This window comes from Ceratina calcarata, unplaced genomic scaffold (genome assembly GCF_001652005.2).
Source record: "Ceratina calcarata isolate Rehan_Ccalc_2016 unplaced genomic scaffold, ASM165200v1 scaffold471.2, whole genome shotgun sequence".
Lineage (NCBI taxonomy): Eukaryota > Metazoa > Arthropoda > Insecta > Hymenoptera > Apidae > Ceratina > Ceratina calcarata.
The window spans coordinates 252,753-260,669 of NW_017171239.1; the positions used below are offsets into that span (position 1 = coordinate 252,753).

Consider the following 7,917-nt stretch of genomic DNA (forward strand, 5'->3'; position numbering starts at 1 on the left):
GCGAAAAACTGTTTTTTCGTTTTTCGCAAATAACTCGTAAACTATTGATGCTAGCGAAGAATTTTTATATGGAAATTGTAGATCTCGTCGTCCTCTACAAGAAAGGTCCTATACAATTTTTCCGTATCTCCAACGGTTTACGAGTTATTGTGGAAAAACGAAATTTTTTGTCAAAAGTTCGCCGTTTCGACGCTGGTACAGCCGGATTTCGTCAGTATCAATAAAATGCCAATTAACTGCACTTAACTCGTTAAATACATCCTTAAATGATCTGTACTGTAAAATTTTACGTTATCGACGCAGGATGATCATTTTATGTCCCTACGTTGGTTATATAGAGGCGTGTTCATAATAGAGGTTCCTCTTTTATCGCGTCACTTCCCACATTACCGATTCAATAAGAAAATATAAACGCACCGAGGATTTATATAATAGTTTAATAAAAATTTAATTTATTTAAACACGGAGGATATTAACAATATTAACATACAGAGGAAATATTAGCATCTCCTCGGTGATATTAATAATATCTCCTCGGTGCAGTTACGCTGCATTTCCTACTGCAGTTAGGATTAATTTCCATCATTTCTTGATAACGTTGTGAGCTACATGATTCTTCGGCACACAGTGTTCTGAGTTTTATCCAATAGATGGTAGCGAGCGTAATTTTTTAATATGAAACGACCCAATGAGCGATAGTCGCCATTAAACATTACCTTCGGTAGCACCTTGTTGCATCGACGATTCTTTCCCCTCCTAATTCAAAGGTAAATCATTTTAATTATCATTATTTTTCATTTTGACGTGATCGAACAATATTCATTGTGAAGATAATTACAATAATCGACCGATATTCACCTCGTTTCTTCATGCGTGCAAAATAGCAACAAGTAAAATGCGTAAAACAATACTCGATACTGCGCACGCTATTTTAATAAGTATTTTCGCGCAGAACAAACGCATATGTACTTACATTGTATAAAGAGCGTACTCGGTATAGAATCGCTTCAAGGACCACAGTTTGGTTTAGCGATACCATTTGCTGCGATATCGATTACTTTATAAAAAGATTGAAGAACCGCCGCGACGTAAAGAAACAGTTGCTCCAAATGGATAATACATCAGAAAATTTCACCGTGCGAGCGTTCAATCGATCCTTTCTCTGCGCGAATTGAACGCTAGTATACTGTCCATGTGACAAATTAAATATTTATACATTAATTGATGATACAGACCTTGTAATGAAAAAGGAGGCTGCTTTTGTACAATAGGTTCGAAGCGGATTGAAACTACGGCATTTGACGTATATTAGAAAGACAGAACAGCGTCCGACGGTAACGCGATTCTTTATACTGCTGATTAATTTATCATTCGTATCTATTTGCATCCGAATCGATAGTCGATGTCACGCGCGTGGAATCCGATATGCACCGAGCTTCACTACCGCGAAAATTCGGGTACAAAAGCGATTTTCTCCTCGAGATTATATTGTTTTCTTAGGATTTTTGACGATTTATTAATCCTCTCTTTATTATCTTAAACTAACTCAAAAAGATATCCGAAACACTTTCAGTTTATATTTAACATTTTATTTTATGATAAAGCAATATGCCTAAAATATTTTTGTGTAAGATTCTTCTTCGTACTTTAGTTGTTCTGAGACCAGGTATCGTTGTCCACTCATTTATCATTCTTGTCTTGTACACGACCCGACGAAAAATCATTTCGCTCTTTGACCTCCACTTTCTTTCTTCCCTTCGCCAGCTTTCGAGGCACATCTCGTGCAGGATTTCGAGCAACCGGCGATTCTTTCCAGTGTCATTTTTAGAACACGAAACTTGTCTATGAAAGAGATTAACTAAAATGAATTCGTCACGGTGGGAAACTGTAATTGTCATATTGCAAAAGATCTCCAGTGGACGATTTTCGCTAACTGTAGTTTGTCCGTCGTAAATGTTCGATAAATCACTTGTTGGTCGACTAAGCTAACGGAATTCATGGTTCTCTGAGGAATAGAGGAAACGGAAGCCTTTCCGCCCCTGCAGACCCTTCTTGTCTTTTATATCGACGGTCATACGATACTTGTCCGCCTCTTAATTCTCGGATTAACGCCGTCGGCTTTATAACTTGGAAAAACGTTTCCATGGTAGATAAAACGTGACGATTCGTTTTTCACAACTGATTGTTAATAACGCTGGCTTCAATATCTTGGTTTTAAAACATTTAGCAGTGTCGCACCTGGGAGTTTTGTAAACTCGATACGAAATGATACCACGTGTTATGAGGAATTAAGCCAGGTATATCTAAGTGCGGTATCGAGCCAGTTAAAGGTAGCTCTTGTCTTATCGTGACCGGTTATAAAAGTACAGATAAATGGTACGCGAAGCGCACACGACCGACTTCGTGATCCCGGTCGGTTCGGTCAAGCAGGGTCACCGCTTCCGTGGCTTTCCCGCATCAATGTGCATATATATAAATCCTTGCATACGTACATATTCTCCATGGAACCCTTTCATAGAATACCGACGTACTTTGTTAACAACGATTTGTTTAAAAAAATATTCCTGCTGAAACGTGTTTACTCTTACCCATAATCTGCTTGCGGCTGAGGTTCTCTGGAATTAACGCGTGAATATCAACGCCGCGAGGAAACCGATAAGAGTCCGTTTCCGTCCGAACGGCCTGACAGTAAATTGGCTTGGAAATTCGAATTCAGTTTCGCCCGTAATAAAATTATATCCCGCTTCAGTAACGCGATTAACTTCGTATCGATCGTCTGACCGCCTCTTTGACACAAAAAATCAGTCTTCTCTGAATTACGTTGTACGTTCTAATTTCAACCATCGATTCCAATGACGCAAGAAGAGATAGAACAAGATTTTCTCGATGGACGGTTCAACGTTACGCAGAGCTGGTTCACCAGCCTCGTCCCCGTGTCAATATATGTATGTTGAGGACACAGGGAAACCAATTGTTATCAATTGCGTTCGCCATTGAATCATCGCCAGTCACCCTGTCGAGGGCCTATTAAATCCTGCGCATCGACTGGACTGTGCAATCAGATATGTATTCTTCGTACAATCGAAAGCAAACTATTCTTCGTTCGCTCGAATTTAGTTTTATTCAGATACATAAATCAGAATAAGCATTGCCCGTGCCCGATTTATATTTTTTAAGTTCTGACCCACTCGATAAAAGTTCGATGGTATCACTAATTTTTTAATTGAGAGCCATTCGCTCTAAATATATTGAATTAATGCACGGATTTTAGCTGCAAAGGGTCGAAGAGAAATCAAGTTTCACGTTGCGGCTGATAGGATAGCTTCTCGTCCGGCAGATCGATCGGCCCATTCCTAATCGAATCTTCCGTGCTCGAAGAGAGGACGTCGCGAGCCGCACAGAGACGTCGCGACATCGTCGCTCGGCTCAATCGGATTTCGTGTCTCGTCTCATTCTCCGTCCGACGTTAATCTCGACACGAGCGAAATTTTCTATTTACGTGTGCCACGCTGCATGTCACGTATATTCTCATTTCTTTTTTCCTCGATGCGATAGTACCGTGCAGCTCGTCTCTCCTCCACGGTGCCGTCTCACCATATTTTTCAGAGCGCGGCTTATACCGGGATCAGAGTATTTTTCCGTGCAAACGGTGACGCGCCTCGGTATCGTAAAGATCCGCCGAGGTCGACGAGAGGCTAATCGAAATTAAATCGCATTCGCTCGAAACGATTACCACTGATCTTCTCTCGAGTCATTTCATCCATTTCCTTTCTTTTTCTGTTTGCTTTACACGTTCGTCTCGCTGATACCTCGATAACGGTTTTCAACCGTGATTGGCAATTTTCCTTTGGTCCGGGTATTCTCAACGAAACCAGAGTCTAGTATTCGACCGAACAATGCTTCTTCGCTTGCCATGGAATGAGTTACTATACGACTGGCTATTTCGTCACTTCGAAAAGTTCCCGTAAAGCGATCCTTACGGGCTGGAAGTAATAAAAATAAGGAAGAAGGGGATTGACAAAAAAGAGCATGGAAAGATCCGATAGGGTTGCGAACCAAGGGTATAATAAATTCTATAGTATGGTAGGCGAGAAAGGGTTTTTACCTGGAATGGGGGATTAGCCAACGTATCGAAGATCAGCCATAGAATGGCTCGGTTTGTCAAACATCTGCATAAGTTGATCCATACGTTCCTGTTGTACGTACTCGCTCGTCGTTAAATCGACGTCGACGGAGTTTCGGTGTTCGCCGGTGATTTTTCATCGTCTCGTCCTCGCACCCGCAATTCTTTTCTCGGTGAACGGTCCAGGGCCGCTCGAGAAGCTTCGAGCAAAACGACTTTCAGAACCCGCGGTACTTTCACATTTGCAAGACCGAGGCATTGAATCGCGTTGGAAACTCGTTTCGCCAGGCGATGCGAAACGCTAAGAGGGACACTCGCCTTCAACGGGGAATGATTTTTCGCAACGGTGCGCCGACGGTGCCGCGAGGCTTCTCACGAAAATGTTACCCTACAAACCACGTCTCGAACAGTACGTCGTATTAATCGGTTTCACGGATCATCCGGCGCGCGTTCTCCGATTCTAAATCGTCCACCAGAGTCCGGACATTTGGACCGGTGGATCGAATAGTCATTGGTCTCTCTTTTTACGGAACTCGCGAGCTTCCCGGAGTATTTTCGTGCACGGTCGTACGTTCCTGGCTGAACTTTAGAGACGTTCAGTACCCGCGGCGTACTCTGATATTTAGAGAGCGATCTGTATTCACGTTCCCGCGCAGGACGGCAAGTGCAGTGACCTAGTGACACGTGGAAAATTGTCGCCGGCGTATGTGAGTGCTCCGTGCGCTTCGGATTGAAGCCCACGAGGTGACTCTCTCTAGCTGCATCAACGATAACAGTCGTTTCAGTGGCACCAAGCTTTTTGGCAAGCTGAAAAAACGTGGCCCGCGGCAACCTCGAAACGCCTCGACCACTACGCAAATAACGACTATTTTCATTTTCCATACACTTGCCTCGCGCTCCGATTCGTGGTCTCGACTTTCCAGCTTTCTGTCCGCTTTCGCGAGTTCCGCTTGAATCGATGTTCGACTCTCTGGTTACTTCGGATCCTTAGAAGAATTCTTTATAAATTACTTGCCGACCGAATGTTTGCCGGATGCGAGTTCGCAAAATAAACTAAGCATTTCTATTAATATTATCGTGAAACTCGAGATTGAATTTTCTCGCGTTGCATGAAACGTTCTCGGTTTTCTTTTCAAGAGGATACCCGGAGAACGGTGTAATAATTTTTCTGTTGGCGAACGACGTTGGCGTGTATGACACGAGATCCGGCCGAGAAAGGAGAATAACGGGCCGAACGCTGTTTATTGCGTTTTCGGGTCAGAAGGGGGACGCGCGAATTTTCGTCCGAAAAACGGATGCCCGCAGGCTCCGCAACCCCTCTTTCTCCTTTGTCCCTTCCCGAAGCCACTTCCCGTGAAACCGTTGGGGCATTTTTAAAGTAGGGTGCGGAATGGCCCAGAGTGGGGTACGGCACGACGATGACGACGTGGCGAAGTGGGTTCGATTGTGGGCTCTATTCCACCGTTCTCTGAGCCCGGGTCGAGAACCAAATTTTTTTTCGATACTACCTGGACTATGTCCTACCTCGTAAAATCATCGTCCAATAGGATTCCTTGTTGAAATAATACGTATAACATTTAAGTAACAAGTACAATGGTACTTTGGTTAAAGCTGTTCTGGTTATACAATATCCGCAAGAAGTTATACATGCACATTCTAAATATAGTGTATTTTCTGATTTTCCTAAATAGCTACTCACGGGAAAAAGATAAAATAGTCATTAAAGTCGTTTTACTACCATTTCCTCCTCATCTTAAGATTATATGAATCCTGAGATCTCTGCCAGAAATGTAAGAAATGTAATATGAATCCAACATCTGGAATGATAAATTTTTAGAAAAGATGGTATTTACAGAGTAGATACATGCCTTGAATAACAACAGTCATCCTGGAACGGATCAAGATATCACTGTATATTTTTAAATTGGTTAATAACGAAATGTTTAGTGAAAGTTAATTGTCAAGCGAAATGGGAAAATCGTTTTTTTCTATAATCGTCCACAACTTTCCTTCAGTAACTTTTCCAGGAGAGAATCGCGTGCAATTGTACTTAAGGATCCCTATTCCACGTTATACCAAATAGTTATAAAAGATCATAGTTATATCTGCTGTACATCGATATTAGCATTACGTATTATAATCAGTAATAAATAGCTAAAGAAAGAAATTGAAAAATTCAAAGTCCCGCCTAAGGACGATGATCCTTTAATAATCAGTGACGTCATTCGTCACCAGGTACGTAAGTAAATAGGACGTGTCTGGCTCCCCTGTCAGTATCGCTTTGCTGAACTCGAATCATTGGAAATTTTCTCACAGCTCGTGAAACTTCGTTCAATTATAATAATTATCGATCGCGCGTATAGGTACCATTCTCATAGCACGATCGTGTTCGAGTTTTGGTCGTTCGTAGGAGAAAAAGTGCGGGCTGTATCTTTAGACCGACGGTGGCTGACGCAGAAAGATCCGGTTTCACTTGGCTCGGATGCAAGCGAGATTATCTTCTAATCTAAACGCCGAAATTTCTCTTCCCGCGTTGTTTTGCGCTTTCGCGAGCATTTCTCATTTACATTGAACGATTCCTGCCGATCGGCCATAGCGATCTTTTAATTCGTCTGTAAAATGTATCGAAACCGACTCGAGAAATGGGCGGAACTCCCGGTTACGAACGAATCACAAGCCAGGGGCTATTTTTGTGGTTTGCAAAAAGGCTGGCATCGCGTTATTAATACTCCGTCACACACTCGAAGCAAGTGATCATAAAGATATCGAGTACTGCGACGCGTGCTCGATTTCTCGAGACTCTGTCCTTCGATCGTACACCCGTTGAATCGCCTTGGCTGTACGTAAAACGTTCGTTTCAGAGGCTAGAGGCTATACAAAGTTCAAGTCTGATAAAGCCTTCCTCGGAACGGCGCACGTTCGACGAATTCTCGTGCACGTTGTTCTGTGTGCATCACGCAAGAAAAAAATGAGACTCTCGAGCTTTCCGGCGGTCCGAGGGAATTAACAATTAATCGAAAGGCGCGCGCGTCCCAGTCTCCCGACGATGCCGATGGTATCGCGGCCGTGAAAGTGCTCACTGACAATTAGATTGTCCAGAATTTTACTCGTTTCCGTTGTCTCACTACGATAGTTACAAATAGGTAGTTTGACTAGCCGTACACCGTTGCCTCGTCTTTTTTTTCGTCAGAGACCGGCGTACCGTGACGCACGGAGAAACGAGAAATCGATGGTGAAAATGATTGCACGAAACGTTCGTTTCGACGTAGCCTCGACGTTACAAAATTGACAAACGAAACGTACGTTCGTTTGGACAACGTCTTATGTGTTTTCCGATCCGTCTGCGATAAAAATGCTTCGCGAAGAGGAAAACAAAATTGCACACATCAGGCTTGATGTATGTGTGTGTCGAAACAGTATTAGCGACTCGCGTCATTCGCCAACGTCATCGCGGTTCCGCTTAAACGCGTTTTTTTTTAAGAAAAAAAATGATGCCTTCGTGGAAACCCAAATGCGCGCGATTTGAACGAAAGAAAGCATGTCGCGCGTCGTTCCTTCGAATTTCAACGTTTTCACGTTTCGCCATATGTTTTGCAGATCGGAAGAGTAAAAAGGCCACGATGGTTTCTTAAAGGAACGACAACCGTTAGGAGCAGCACGGTGAATACGTCAGTGTGGCACATGAGTCATTCAAGAGGAAACGGGGACGGGGTTCCCAGTGTGCCCACGGTTTCGTCGCCCCTGCACGGAAAGTGAGCGTAGAGCACCGAGGCGCGGCGAACATGGCCGAAGCG

At 43.3% G+C, this 7,917-nt stretch overlaps 1 long non-coding RNA gene across 1 annotated transcript; it reads right to left on the minus strand.

Annotated features, from left to right (window-relative positions):
- Nucleotides 1–667: 667 nt before the first annotated feature.
- LOC113464660 (uncharacterized) lies at nt 668–4,750 on the minus strand. The gene is made up of 3 exons (XR_003389505.1): nt 1,236–4,750; nt 974–1,162; nt 668–756 (listed from the first exon to the last, which is right to left on the minus strand). It is a non-coding gene; the product is annotated as an uncharacterized LOC113464660 (long non-coding RNA).
- Between the last annotated feature and the right edge of the window lie 3,167 nt (nt 4,751–7,917).